Raw genomic sequence first — 16468 nt, forward strand, 5'->3', positions numbered from 1 at the left:
GTTACCCAGGGTGGCTAACACACTACCCTGGGTTACCCAGGGTGCCTAACACACTACCCTGGGTTATCCTGGGTGCCTAACACACTACCCTGGGTTATCCTGGGTGGCTAACACGCTACCCTGGGCTATCCTGGGTGGATAACACACTACCCTGGGTTATCCTGGGTGGCTAACAAACTACCCTGGGTTATCCTGGGTGGCTAACAAACTACCCTGGGTGGCTAACACACTACCCTGGGTTAACTAGGGTGGCTAACACACTACCCAGGGTTATCTTGGGTGGCTAACACACTAACCTGGGTTATCCTGGGTGGCTAACACACTAACCTGGGTTATCCTGGGTGGATAACACACTAACCTGGGTTATCCTGGGTGGTAACACACTACCCTGGGTTATCCTGGGTGGGTAACACTAACCTGGGTTATCCTGGGTGGATAACACACTAACCTGGGTTATTCTGGATGATAACACACTACCCTGGGTTATCCTGGGTCGATAACACACTACCTTGGTTTATCCTTTGTCGATAACACACTACACTGGGTTATCCTGGGTGGCTAACACACTACCTGGGTAATCCTGGGTGGCTAACACACTACCCTGGGTGGCTAACACACTACCCTGGGTTATCTTGGGTGGCTAACACACTACCCTGGGTTATCCTGGGTGGATAACGCACTACCCTGGGTTGTCCTGGGTGGCTAACACACTACCCTGGGTTATCCTGGGTGGGTAACACACTACCCTGGGTTATCCTGGGTGGCTAACACACTACCCTGGGTTATCCTGGGGGGATAACACACTACCCTGGGTTATCCTTGGTGTCTAACACACTACCCTGGGTTATCCTGGGTGGCTAACACGCTACCCTGGGTTATCCTGGGTGGATAACACACTACCCTGGGATATCGTGGGTGGCTAACAAACTAACCTGGGTTATCCTGGGTGGCTAACACACTACCCTGGGTTATCCTGGGTGGCTAACACACTACCCTGGGTTATCCTGGGTGGATAACACACTACCCTGGGTTATCCTGGTGGATAACACACTACCCTGGGTTAACCTGGGTGGATAACACACTACCCTGGGTTATCCTGGGTGGCTAACACTAACCAGGGTTATCCTGGGTGGATAACACACTAACCTGGGTTATCCTGGATGATAACACACTACCCTGGGTTATCCTGGGTCGATAACACACTACCTTGGTTTATCCTTTGTCGATAACACACTACACTGGGTTATCCTGGGTGGCTAACACACTACCCTGGGTAATCCTGGGTGGCTAACACACTACCCTGGGTGGCTAACACACTACCCTGGGTTATCTTGGGTGGCTAACACACTACCCTGGGTTATCCTGGGTGGATAACGCACTACCCTGGGTTGTCCTGGGTGGCTAACACACTACCCTGGGTTATCCTGGGTGTGTAACACACTACCCTGGGTTATTCTGGTGGCTAACGCACTACCCTGGGTTATTCAAGTGGATAACACACTACCCTGGGTTATCCTGGGTGGCTAACACACTACCCTGGGTTATCCTGGGTGGCTAACACACTACCCTGGGTTATTCTGGTGGCTAACACACTACCCTGGGTTATCCTGGGTGGCTAACACACTACCCTGGGTTATCCTGGGTGGCTAACACACTACCCTGGGTTATCCTGGGTGGCTAACACTCTACCCTGGGTTATCCTGGGTGGCTAACACACTACCCTGGGTTATCCTGGGTGGATAACACACTACCCTGGGTTATCCTGGGTGGATAACACACTACCCTGGGTTTTCCTGGGTGGCTAACACACTACCCTGGGTTATCCTGGGTGGCTAACACACTACCCTGGGTTATCCTGGGTGGCTAACACACTACCCTGGGTTACCCAGGGTAACTAACATACTACCCTGGGTTATCCTGGGTGGCTAACACACTACCCTGGGTTATCCTGGGTGGCTAACACACTACCCTGGGTTATCCTGGGTGGCTAACACACTACCCTGGGTTATCTTGGGTGGCTAACACGCTGCCCTAGGCTATCCTGGGTGGATAACACACTACCCTGGGTTATCCTGGGTGGCTAACAAACTACCCTGGGTTATCCTGGGTGGCTAACAAACTACCCTGGGTGGCTAACACTCTACCCTGGGTTATCCAGGGTGGCTAACACACTACCCAGGGTTATCCTGGGTGGCTAACACACTACCCTGGGTTATCCTGGGTGGCTAACACACTAACCTGGGTTATCCTGGGTGGATAACATACTAACCTGGATTATCCTGGGTGGTAACACACTACCCTGGGTTATCCTGGGTGGGTAAAACTCACCTGGGTTATCCTGGGTGGATAACACACTAACCTGGGTTATCCTGGGTGGTAACACACTACCCTGGGTTATCCTGGGTCGATAACACACTACCTTGGGTTATCCTGGGTCGATAACACACTACACTGGTTTATCCTGGGTGGCTGACACACTACCCTGGGTAATCCTGGGTGGCTAACACACTACCCTGGGTTAACCAGGGTGGCTAACACACTACCCTGGGTTATCCTGGATCGATAACACACTACCTTGGTTTATCCTTTGTCGATAACACACTACACTGGGTTATCCTGGGTGGCTAACACACTACCCTGGGTAATCCTGGGTGTCTAACACACTACCCTGGGTTATCTTGGGTGGCTAACACACTACCCTGGGTTATCCTGGGTGGATAACGCACTACCCTGGGTTGTCCTGGGTGGCTAACACACTACCCTGGGTTATCCTGGGTGGGTAACACACTACCCTGGGTTATCCTGGGTGGCTAACACACTACCCTGGGTTATCCTGGGGGGATAACACACTACCCTGGGTTATCCTTGGTGTCTAACACACTACCCTGGGTTATCCTGGGTGGCTAACACGCTGCCCTGGGTTATCCTGGGTGGATAACACACTACCCTGGGATATCGTGGGTGGCTAACAAACTACCCTGGGTTATCCTGGGTGGCTAACACACTACCCTGGGTTATCCTGGGTGGCTAACACACTACCCTGGGTTATCCTGGGTGGATAACACACTACCCTGGGTTATCCTGGTGGATAACACACTACCCTGGGTTAACCTGGGTGGATAACACACTACCCTGGGTTATTCTGGGTGGCTAACACACTACCCTGGGTTATCCTGGGTGGATAACACAGTACCCTGGGTTATCCTGGGTGGATAACATACTACCCTGGGTTATCCTTGGTGGATAACACACTACTCTGGGTTATCCTGGGTGGCTAACAGACTACCCTGGGTTATCCTGGGTGGCTAACACACTACCCTGGGTTACCCAGGGTAACTAACATACTACCCTGGGTTATCCTGGGTGGCTAACACACTACCCTGGGTTATCCTGGGTGGCTAACACACTACCCTGGGTTATCCTGGGTGGCTAACACACTACCCTGGGTTATCTTGGGTGGCTAACACGCTGCCCTAGGCTATCCTGGGTGGATAACACACTACCCTGGGTAATGCTGGGTGGCTAACAAACTACCCTGGGTTATCCTGGGTGGCTAACAAACTACCCTGGGTGGCTAACACTCTACCCTGGGTTATCCAGGGTGGCTAACACACTACCCAGGGTTATCCTGGGTGGCTAACACACTACCGTGGGTTATCCTGGGTGGCTAACACACGACCCTGGGTTATCCTGGGTGGCTAACACACTACCCTGGGTTATCCTGGTGGCTAACGCAATACCCTTGGTTATCCAGGTGGATAACACACTACCCTGGGTTATCCTGGGTGGCTAACACACTACCCTGGGTTATCCTGGGTGGCTAACACACTACCCTGGGTTATCCTGGGTGGCTAACACACTACCCTGGGTTATTCTGGTGGCTACCACACTACCCTGGGTTATCCTGGGTGGCTAACACACTACCCTGGGTTATCCTGGGTGGCTAACACACTACACTGGGTTATCCTGGGTGGCTAACACACTACCCTGGGTTATCCTGGGTGGCTAACACACTACCCTGGGTTATCCTGGGTGGATAACACACTACCCTGGGTTATCCTGGGTGGATAACACACTACCCTGGGTTATCCTGGGTGGCTAACACACTACCCTGGGTTATCCTGGGTGGCTAACACACTACCTTGGGTTATCCTGGGTGGCTAACACACTACCCTGGGTTACCCAGGGTGGCTAACACACTACCCTGGGTTACCCAGGGTGCCTAACACACTACCCTGGGTTATCCTGGGTGCCTAACACACTACCCTGGGTTATCCTGGGTGGCTAACACGCTACCCTGGGCTATCCTGGGTGGATAACACACTACCCTGGGTTATCCTGGGTGGCTAACAAACTACCCTGGGTTATCCTGGGTGGCTAACAAACTACCCTGGGTGGCTAACACACTACCCTGGGTTAACTAGGGTGGCTAACACACTACCCAGGGTTATCTTGGGTGGCTAACACACTAACCTGGGTTATCCTGGGTGGCTAACACACTAACCTGGGTTATCCTGGGTGGATAACACACTAACCTGGGTTATCCTGGGTGGTAACACACTACCCTGGGTTATCCTGGGTGGGTAACACTAACCTGGGTTATCCTGGGTGGATAACACACTAACCTGGGTTATTCTGGATGATAACACACTACCCTGGGTTATCCTGGGTCGATAACACACTACCTTGGTTTATCCTTTGTCGATAACACACTACACTGGGTTATCCTGGGTGGCTAACACACTACCTGGGTAATCCTGGGTGGCTAACACACTACCCTGGGTGGCTAACACACTACCCTGGGTTATCTTGGGTGGCTAACACACTACCCTGGGTTATCCTGGGTGGATAACGCACTACCCTGGGTTGTCCTGGGTGGCTAACACACTACCCTGGGTTATCCTGGGTGGGTAACACACTACCCTGGGTTATCCTGGGTGGCTAACACACTACCCTGGGTTATCCTGGGGGGATAACACACTACCCTGGGTTATCCTTGGTGTCTAACACACTACCCTGGGTTATCCTGGGTGGCTAACACGCTACCCTGGGTTATCCTGGGTGGATAACACACTACCCTGGGATATCGTGGGTGGCTAACAAACTAACCTGGGTTATCCTGGGTGGCTAACACACTACCCTGGGTTATCCTGGGTGGCTAACACACTACCCTGGGTTATCCTGGGTGGATAACACACTACCCTGGGTTATCCTGGTGGATAACACACTACCCTGGGTTAACCTGGGTGGATAACACACTACCCTGGGTTATCCTGGGTGGCTAACACTAACCAGGGTTATCCTGGGTGGATAACACACTAACCTGGGTTATCCTGGATGATAACACACTACCCTGGGTTATCCTGGGTCGATAACACACTACCTTGGTTTATCCTTTGTCGATAACACACTACACTGGGTTATCCTGGGTGGCTAACACACTACCCTGGGTAATCCTGGGTGGCTAACACACTACCCTGGGTGGCTAACACACTACCCTGGGTTATCTTGGGTGGCTAACACACTACCCTGGGTTATCCTGGGTGGATAACGCACTACCCTGGGTTGTCCTGGGTGGCTAACACACTACCCTGGGTTATCCTGGGTGTGTAACACACTACCCTGGGTTATTCTGGTGGCTAACGCACTACCCTGGGTTATTCAAGTGGATAACACACTACCCTGGGTTATCCTGGGTGGCTAACACACTACCCTGGGTTATCCTGGGTGGCTAACACACTACCCTGGGTTATTCTGGTGGCTAACACACTACCCTGGGTTATCCTGGGTGGCTAACACACTACCCTGGGTTATCCTGGGTGGCTAACACACTACCCTGGGTTATCCTGGGTGGCTAACACTCTACCCTGGGTTATCCTGGGTGGCTAACACACTACCCTGGGTTATCCTGGGTGGATAACACACTACCCTGGGTTATCCTGGGTGGATAACACACTACCCTGGGTTTTCCTGGGTGGCTAACACACTACCCTGGGTTATCCTGGGTGGCTAACACACTACCCTGGGTTATCCTGGGTGGCTAACACACTACCCTGGGTTACCCAGGGTAACTAACATACTACCCTGGGTTATCCTGGGTGGCTAACACACTACCCTGGGTTATCCTGGGTGGCTAACACACTACCCTGGGTTATCCTGGGTGGCTAACACACTACCCTGGGTTATCTTGGGTGGCTAACACGCTGCCCTAGGCTATCCTGGGTGGATAACACACTACCCTGGGTTATCCTGGGTGGCTAACAAACTACCCTGGGTTATCCTGGGTGGCTAACAAACTACCCTGGGTGGCTAACACTCTACCCTGGGTTATCCAGGGTGGCTAACACACTACCCAGGGTTATCCTGGGTGGCTAACACACTACCCTGGGTTATCCTGGGTGGCTAACACACTAACCTGGGTTATCCTGGGTGGATAACACACTAACCTGGATTATCCTGGGTGGTAACACACTACCCTGGGTTATCCTGGGTGGGTAAAACTCACCTGGGTTATCCTGGGTGGATAACACACTAACCTGGGTTATCCTGGGTGGTAACACACTACCCTGGGTTATCCTGGGTCGATAACACACTACCTTGGGTTATCCTGGGTCGATAACACACTACACTGGTTTATCCTGGGTGGCTGACACACTACCCTGGGTAATCCTGGGTGGCTAACACACTACCCTGGGTTAACCAGGGTGGCTAACACACTACCCTGGGTTATCCTGGATCGATAACACACTACCTTGGTTTATCCTTTGTCGATAACACACTACACTGGGTTATCCTGGGTGGCTAACACACTACCCTGGGTAATCCTGGGTGTCTAACACACTACCCTGGGTTATCTTGGGTGGCTAACACACTACCCTGGGTTATCCTGGGTGGATAACGCACTACCCTGGGTTGTCCTGGGTGGCTAACACACTACCCTGGGTTATCCTGGGTGGGTAACACACTACCCTGGGTTATCCTGGGTGGCTAACACACTACCCTGGGTTATCCTGGGGGGATAACACACTACCCTGGGTTATCCTTGGTGTCTAACACACTACCCTGGGTTATCCTGGGTGGCTAACACGCTGCCCTGGGTTATCCTGGGTGGATAACACACTACCCTGGGATATCGTGGGTGGCTAACAAACTACCCTGGGTTATCCTGGGTGGCTAACACACTACCCTGGGTTATCCTGGGTGGCTAACACACTACCCTGGGTTATCCTGGGTGGATAACACACTACCCTGGGTTATCCTGGTGGATAACACACTACCCTGGGTTAACCTGGGTGGATAACACACTACCCTGGGTTATTCTGGGTGGCTAACACACTACCCTGGGTTATCCTGGGTGGATAACACAGTACCCTGGGTTATCCTGGGTGGATAACATACTACCCTGGGTTATCCTTGGTGGATAACACACTACTCTGGGTTATCCTGGGTGGCTAACAGACTACCCTGGGTTATCCTGGGTGGCTAACACACTACCCTGGGTTACCCAGGGTAACTAACATACTACCCTGGGTTATCCTGGGTGGCTAACACACTACCCTGGGTTATCCTGGGTGGCTAACACACTACCCTGGGTTATCCTGGGTGGCTAACACACTACCCTGGGTTATCTTGGGTGGCTAACACGCTGCCCTAGGCTATCCTGGGTGGATAACACACTACCCTGGGTAATGCTGGGTGGCTAACAAACTACCCTGGGTTATCCTGGGTGGCTAACAAACTACCCTGGGTGGCTAACACTCTACCCTGGGTTATCCAGGGTGGCTAACACACTACCCAGGGTTATCCTGGGTGGCTAACACACTACCCTGGGTTATCCTGGGTGGCTAACACACTAACCTGGGTTATCCTGGGTGGATAACACACTAACCTGGATTATCCTGGGTGGTAACACACTACCCTGGGTTATCCTGGGTGGCTAACACTAACCTGGGTTATCCTGGGTGGATAACACACTAACCTGGGTTATCCTGGGTGGTAACACACTACCCTGGGTTATCCTGGGTCGATAACACACTACCTTGGGTTATCCTGGGTCGATAACACACTACACTGGGTTATCCTGGTTGGCTGACACACTACCCTGGGTAATCCTGGGTGGCTAACACACTACCCTGGGTTATCCTGGGTGGCTACCACACTACCCTGGGTTATCTTGGGTGGCTAACACACTACCCTGGGTTATCCTGGGTGGATAACGCACTACCCTGGGTTGTCCTGGGTGGCTAACACACTACCCTGGGTTATCCTGGGTGGGTAACACACTACCCTGGGTTATCCTGGGTGGGTAACACACTACCCTGGGTTATCCTGGGTGGCTAACACACTACCCTGGGTTATTTATTATTATTATAATCAAAAAAGAAGCGCTAAGCTACAAGGGCTATACAGCACCCTGGGTTATCCTGGGTGGCTAACACACTACCGTGGGTTATCCTGGGTGGCTACCACACTACCCTGGGTTATCTTGGGTGGCTAACACACTACCCTGGGTTATCCTGGGTGGATAACGCACTACCCTGGGTTGTCCTGGGTGGCTAACACACTACCCTGGGTTATCCTGGGTGGATAACACTACCCTGGGTTATCCTGGGTGGATAACACTACCCTGGGTTATCCTGCGGGATAACACAATACCCTGGATTATGCTGGGTGGCTAACACACTAACCTGTGTTATCCTGGGTGGCTAACACACTACCCTGGGTTATCCTGGGTGGCTAACACACTATCCTGGGTTATCCTGGGTGACTAACACACTACCCTGGGTTATCCTGGGTGGCTAACACACTACCCTGGGTTATCCTGGGTGGATAACACACTACCCTGGGTTATCCTGGGAGGCTAACACACTACCCTGGGTTATCCTGGGTGGATAACACTACCCTGGGTTATCCTGGGTGGATAACACACTACCCTGGGTTATCCTTGGTGGATAACACACTACTCTGGGTTATCCTGGGTGGCTAACACACTACCCTGGGTTATCCTGGGTGGCTAACACACTACCCTGGGTTATCCTGGGTGGTTAACACACTACCCTAGGTTATCCAGGGTGGATAACACACTACCCTGGGTTATCCTGATGGAAAACACACTACCCTGGGTTATCCTGGGTGGATAACACACTAACCTGGGTTATCCTGGGTTGATATCACACTACCCTGGGTTATCCTTGGTGGATAACACACTACTCTGGGTTATCCTGGGTGGCTAACACACTACCATGGGTTATCCTGGGTGGCTAACACACTACCCTGGGTTATCCTGGGTGGCTAACACACTACCCTGGGTTATCCTGGTGGCTAACGCACTACCCTGGGTTATCCAGGTGGATAACTTACTACCCTGGGTTATCCTGGGTGGCTAACACACTACCCTGGGTTATCCTGGGTGGCTAACACACTACCCTGGGTTATTCTGGTGGCTAACACACTACCCTGGGTTACCCTGGGTGGCTAACACACTACCCTGGGTTATCCTGGGTTGCTAACACACTACCCTGGGTTACCCAGGGTGGCTAACATACTACCCTGGGTTATCCTGGGTGGCTAACACACTAACCTGGGTTATCCTGGGTGGCTAACACACTACCCTGGGTTATCCTGGGTGGCTAACACACTACCCTGGGTTATCCTGGGTGGCTAACACGCTACCCTGGGCTATCCTGGGTGGCTAACACACTACCCTGGGTTATCCTGGGTGGATAACACACTATCCTGGGTTATCCTGGGTGGCTAACAAACTTCCCTGGGTTATCCTGGGTGGCTAACAAACTACCCTGGGTGGCTAACACACTACTCTGGGTTATCCAGGGTGGCTAACACACTACCCATGGTTATCCTGGGTGGCTAACACACTACCCTGGGTTATCCTGGGTGGCTAACACTAACCTGGGTTATCCTGGGTGGATAGCACACTAACCTGGGTTATCCTGGGTGGTAACACACTACCCTGGGTTATCCTGGGTGGCTAACACACTAAGCTGGGTTCTCCTGGGTGGATAACACACTAACCTGGGTTATGCTGGGTGGTAACACACTACCCTGGGTTATCCTGGGTGGATAACACACTACCTTGGGTTATCCTGGGTCGATAACACACTACCCTGGGTTATCCTGGGTGGCTAACACACTACCCTGGGTAATCCTGGGTGGCTAACACACTACCCTTGGTTATCCTGGGTGGCTAACACACTACCCTGGGTTATCTTGGGTGGCTAACACACTACCCTGGGTTATCCTGGGTGGATAACGCACTACCCTGGGTTGTCCTGGGTGGCTAACACAATACCCTGGGTTATCCTGGGTGGGTAACACACTACCCTGGGTTATCCTGGGTGGCTAACACACTACTCTGGGTTATCCTGGGTGGCTAACACACTACCCTGGGTTATCCTGGGAGGCTAACACACTACCCTGGGTTATCCTGGGTGGATAACACTACCCTGGGTTATCCTGGGTTGATAACACACTACCCTGGGTTATCCTGGTGGATAACACACTACCCTGGGTTATCCTGGGTGGATAACACTACCCTGGGTTATCCTGGGGGATAACACACTACCCTGGATTATCCTGGGTGGCTAACACACTAACCTGGGTTATCCTGGGTGGCTAACACACTACCCTGTGTTATCCTGGTGGATAACACACTACCCTGGGTTATCCTGGGTGGCTAGCACACTACCCTGGGTTATCCTGGGTGGATAACACACTACACTGGGTTATCCTTGGTGGGTAACACACTACCCTGCGTTATCCTGGGTGGGTAAGACACTACCCTGGGTTATCGTGGGTTGCTAACACACTACCCTGGGTTATCCTGGGTGGCTAACCCACTACCCTGGGTTATCCTGGGTTGCTAACACACTACCCTGGGTTATCCTGGGTGGCTAACACACTACCCTGGATTATCCTGGGTGGCTAACACACTACCCTGGGTTATCCAGGGTGGCTAACACACTACCCTGGGTTATCCTGGGTGGCTAACACACTACCCTGGGTTATCCTGGGTGGCTAACACACTACCCTGGGTTATCCTGGGTGGCTAGCACACTACCCTGGGTTATCCTAGGTGAATAACACACTACCCTGGGTGGATAACACACTACCCTGGGTTATCCTTGGTGGATAAGACACTACCCTGGGTTATCCTGGGTGGATAACACACTACCCTGGGTTATCCTGGGTGGATAACACACTACCCTGGGTTATCCTGGTGGATAACACACTACCCTGGGTTAATAATCCGAACAAAATCTTACCATAATCCTAAAGAGACTGGGGTTAAATCTGGTTTAATTCAAGGCAGGGGAGGGCGCCTCCGTCTCCTCGGAGTAAGAGACCATGACAGGCATCTCTCCCCACCTCTAGTGGGTATGAAAGGGATCAACGAGAGAATAACAGGGACAAAATATGCAGGAATCAGACCTTAACCAGAGGATACTCAGACTGCTGTTTGTTATTGTTGGGCTGAAAAGCTGAGATAATGGAGGAACCGATACCTGATTACCGTCATGCCTTCATTTCAGACTTTTAACCCTGACCTTATTAAGAGATAAGATAAGATTTCGTTCGGATTTTTAACCCCGGAGGGTTAGCCACCCAGGATAACCCAAGAAAGTCAGTGCGTCATCGAGGACTGTCTAACTTATTTCCATTGGGGTCCTTAATCTTGTCCCCCAGGATGCGACCCACACCAGTCGACTAACACCCAGGTACCTATTTGCTGCTAGGTGAACAGGACAACAGGTGTAAGGAAACGTGTCGAAATGTTTCCACCCGCCGGGAATCGAACCCGGGCCCTCCGTGTGTGAAGCGGGAGCTTTAGCCACCAGGCCACCGGGTTTGCTTTAATTGAAGGTCTTAATGTGATATTATTACCCTCTCTCTTTATCCAGTTAGGCCTGAGTGGTTGAGGGGAGAGGACGTGTGTGTGTTGAGGGAAGTCCTAGGCCTTCTTTATCAGAACTTCTTATCTCACCCGACTGATAACTCATCATGTAACAAATATCGTTGGAGCGCAGCTGAATTGCTGCTGGAACTCTTATGTGTGAACTGTGACTAGTGATATACCTAGTGAAACACAAATATCTTGATTTGACTTCACTCCACCTCGCCTCTCTCCCCTCCTTCCTCGATTTCCAACTCAGCCATTCGCCTCTATTTACTTATGGTCTAGAGGCTGTTTTTGCCAGACCACATAAATGCTTGAGTGCCCGTGTCAGTCCTCTGTGCCGCACTCCACTCACCTTACGAATAAGTCTCCTGTGTGCCTACCTGCCTGCTACAAGCAAATATCCTAGTGGTTGTGTTAAGTGCTGCAGATTTGTTGTAACTATTTGCACGAGTGGATTTCACTGACTTAGGACATTGTGCTACCATCAGTACCTACGTAGGCTTAAAATGAGTGAGGAATGTCTGGCCTGCTGGGTGACCTTGAAAATGGCACTATAAGACCCACATGCCACTTACACCCATACTGCGTGTGTCTAGTGAGGTGAATGTCCCTTCCTCGACTTTCCTATTCACCGGTATCCCTTAACTCGTCGCCATTATCTACATATGGGATAAGGACGAGTTTAGCTGATCCAGGCTAAACAGCGCTCCAAGCCAGCCAGTGAAGGCCAAGTTACAGAATGCCTTTGTGAACGTTCTACAGTGTTCCGGCCGTACCTTCGGTGTTGTGAGAACTAGTTCTTAAGTAGTGAAAATTTGTCTGTCATTCCAAGACACGTGTGCTAGATGTGTTAAGTGCTGCGGGTCTGGAGTAATTAACAAGCAGTACAGTGTTGGTAACTCTCGAGACGACTGTGGGCCCAGTGAATGACCTTGAAAATCGCACTGCGACCCGCAGGCCACTACACCCATATTGCCTGTGTCTAGCGAGGTGAATATCCCTTCCTTGCCCCTTCTCTCTTATGGAATAAAGGCGGTTTCACTGACCCAAAAGTAACAGACTAACTCTTCCATCTCAAACAGCTGAACTAAAAGTGACCTATGGATGTGAACGAAGTAAATGATGGTGAAGGCGAATTCGTACGTTTTAGAAGTAAGGGAGCTTTGAAAAAAGAAAGAGGATTTCAAAGGAGACTTGCTGCAAGAAACAACGAGAGCAACAACAACCATTGCAGAACGGTTAGGCTTGATTTCCCTGCTAACACTGAGTTTGAGGTCAAGTTTAGATGGTTTTACGAAGCTTCATTAGACAACCCAGAAAAAAACCTTCGGATTCGCTTTCGTCATGACGAGGATAATTACGTTTTTGTTACTAACGACCCAACATTCATAGAAAAACTTCTTACTCATAAATATGCTAACATCCAACTCCAAGCTGCCCCACCAAGATCACCTAAAGTACTTATTGTTATCCACAATGTCAATAAGTACATGGATCCTAAATTCCTGTTGTCAGATCAAGTTGCAAACCCTCGTCGACTTCCAAATGATCTGATATTGGCTGAGTGGATTGGTCAAGGGACTCCACAATCATATATCTACTCTCGTGCAGCGCTTAACAGGAGTTACAAAATAGCTTTGTACAAAGCACCTCACCGTAGATGCTACAAGTGTCAGCGCTGGGGTCACATTGCTTGGAAATGCTCATCTAAGTCACACTGGTGTGCAGTGTGTGCCAAGGCCCATCCTTCTCACCAGTGCTATGATATGATCAAGAAACACAGGACCGTTGCATTAGAATGTATCAATTGTAAGACTCCAAGGAGTCACAGCTGCTCATGCTGACTGCAGAGCGAAAGCTGCCCACATCGCCAGCCGCAGAGCTCCCGCCTCACCCATCACCCCCCATGATGAGGCAATAGGCCTACCAGATACTTCATGTCTGAATACTGACCCATGCCTGAACTCAGACAATATGGTTGAGCGAGTCACTCTGGGAGTACATCAACAGAGCACGATCACGTCTGCTATCAACACTAGTAATGCTGCTGGTGTTGACACCATCTGTCTGGCTGAGTCAGCTGTCAGTCAGCCACCTGACTCAGCTGATCGGGACTTCATACTTCCTGATGAAGCTAGTCTTGCTGGGGTGGTACACAACATGCAGCTGCGCATAACAGTACTGGAGAAGCAACAATGGTGTTTGAAACAACAACTTGAGCACCACGAGGAAAAACTTACAGAGGTTGCAAATGAGTACATCAACCCACAGATAGTCAGCCATTATGAAAATGAGTGTGGTGATGATGAACAAACTGATGATTGCAGTGGTGTTAATAATCACAAAAATGATGAATCTGATAGTGGTGTTTACAATCACAGTGAAGATGATAAGGGCAGTGAAGGCCATCATGATAGTCAACCTGATGAGTGTAATGTATTGATAGATACCGAGTGTGGAGATGACCCGGTTGTTGATAATAGTGTATGTATCACTGGTCATAATGATGAGGGAAGTGATACATGTGATGATAGTGATGAGTGTAATAAAAGCGGAGAGTTGAGTGCGAGGGATAGTGTCACCTTCCATACATTCACAGACAAAGAGCGCAGTGACCTCTGTGTACAAAGACTCCCAAGAGGTCTCACTAATGGAAGTGCACTTAGGAGACTCATGGATAAGGATAATACTGATGATATTGATATTGATTATGTCTGTTTGTTATTTAGTAAGTTTTTTCATTTTGCTGAGAAATTGAATACTATCCCTGGACTTTTATAATGGAACCAAACTCATATAAACTATCCATTTTAAGTTGGAATATTGCGTCACTTAGAAAAAGATTTTCTGACCTGCATCATAAAGTAACCACTGAATCCATTGATATTGTGTGTCTAGAAGAGTGCAGAGTCCCTGAAAAATCCCAACCCCCTAAATTGCCATCGTTTGTTGCATATAACCTCAAATCTACTAACTCTTGTGTTCTATATATTAAAAAATCACTTCCCCATCAACTTCTTGCACATAAGAAAACAGAGGGGCTACAGTATCATGGTGTTAGGATTTATATTGGGAACTCTGCTCTCAACATATTTAACTTGTACGCTCCTGCTGATAAGTTTAATTACTTGGAGCTCCCAACTTGTGCTCAGTCTGAACCTACTCTCATTATTGGTGATTATAATGCAAGACACAAAAGCATTGGAAACTCTCAGTTTGGTAATCGTAATGGCAATCAACTGTTGTCACTCTTAAACAGTCATGATAATGTGCAAATTGTAGGTGACCTTGAACCCACACATATCTATGGAGGTGTCCTTGATCTGTGTCTTGGCTTCAACATTACTTCTGCCAGCTGTGAGTCTTCCATTGTAACAGATATAGCGTCTGATCATTTCCCAAGGCTAACCTCTCTATATATTGGTAATACTATTCTCCCTGGTGGGATATTCAAACGGAAACGTCTTAATGTTTCCCCTGATCAACATGATGACTTTGTTGCACATGTGACTGACTGGTATAATTCCTATGAGTGTACCTCTGTCGAGACTTTTAACAATGACCTTGTGAGCAGTATTCAGAACTTCTTAGAGCCGCCTCTGAAACCTCCTACTACTCTAAATCCAAATGACTTCCATAATAATCATAAGTCTTATAAAAATCATACCTATTACAATGATTCTAAACTTCGAACATTGAAACGTACTGCTCGCAGACTAGGCCTAGCCTATAGAAACCATCGTACCCCTGAAATGCTGAGCCTCTTCCAAACTGCCCTTGCTGCTGCCAGAGAGCGTATGACAGAGCTGCGGCAAACAGACTGGGAACAATTTGTCAATGGTCTCAATGCTCACACCCCACTTAGCCGGGCATGGAGGGACATAAATAGAATTAAGGGTAACAGAACTGGGCAGATCGCGCACCCTCATCCCTTGCATAGGGCGAATGAGTTAGTCAGTGCTTGGGCTGCTACATCTAGCTATGACAGTCTTCCCAGTACCACACAGGCGAAATTAATGGACAAATATGATGCAAGGGAGAGACTTGTTTGCTTTATGCTCAGCAAGGCAGATGACTGCAACATTCCTTTCACTAATTATGAACTTGATGCAGCACTAACTAAGGGCAACTCCACGTCGCCTGGTGAGGATGGTATTACTTACAACATACTCAGATTGCTGTGTCGAGTACCAGGTAATCCTTTACTTGAATTATATAACATGAGTTATGTCACTGGGGAGCTCCCTAAATCATGGACCAATAGCCTCATTATTCCCATTCCAAAGCCCAATCAACAAAACTCATTTCGCCCAATATCCCTTACTAGCTGCTTGTGTAAAACATTTGAAAGGATGATTCTTAATCGTCTTATGCACAGAATTAAGGAATTCTTGTCACCCCGGTTGCATGGCTTCATGCATGGAAGGAGTGTGCATCATTGCATTACCACCTTTCTCACTCTGCACACTGACAGCTCATACACTACGTTCCTTGACCTTAAATCCGCTTTTGATGTAGCCAACAGACATGTAATCATTAGTGAACTTGCCA

The 16468-nt window shown here is 49.7% G+C and overlaps 1 protein-coding gene across 2 annotated transcripts in view; it reads right to left on the reverse strand.

The window, feature by feature from the left end:
- LOC128691714 (zinc finger protein 84-like) overlaps positions 1–11565 on the reverse strand; it is a 118813-nt gene extending 107248 nt beyond the window's left edge. The window contains exon 1 of one of the 2 annotated variants that reach the window (XM_070094613.1): positions 11449–11565. The gene's annotated coding sequence lies outside the window, so the exon portion shown is untranslated. The other variant, XM_070094614.1, reaches the window with a different exon arrangement.
- Between the last annotated feature and the right edge of the window lie 4903 nt (positions 11566–16468).

This window comes from Cherax quadricarinatus, chromosome 46 (genome assembly GCF_038502225.1).
Source record: "Cherax quadricarinatus isolate ZL_2023a chromosome 46, ASM3850222v1, whole genome shotgun sequence".
In the NCBI taxonomy this organism is placed as follows: Eukaryota; Metazoa; Arthropoda; class Malacostraca; order Decapoda; family Parastacidae; genus Cherax; species Cherax quadricarinatus.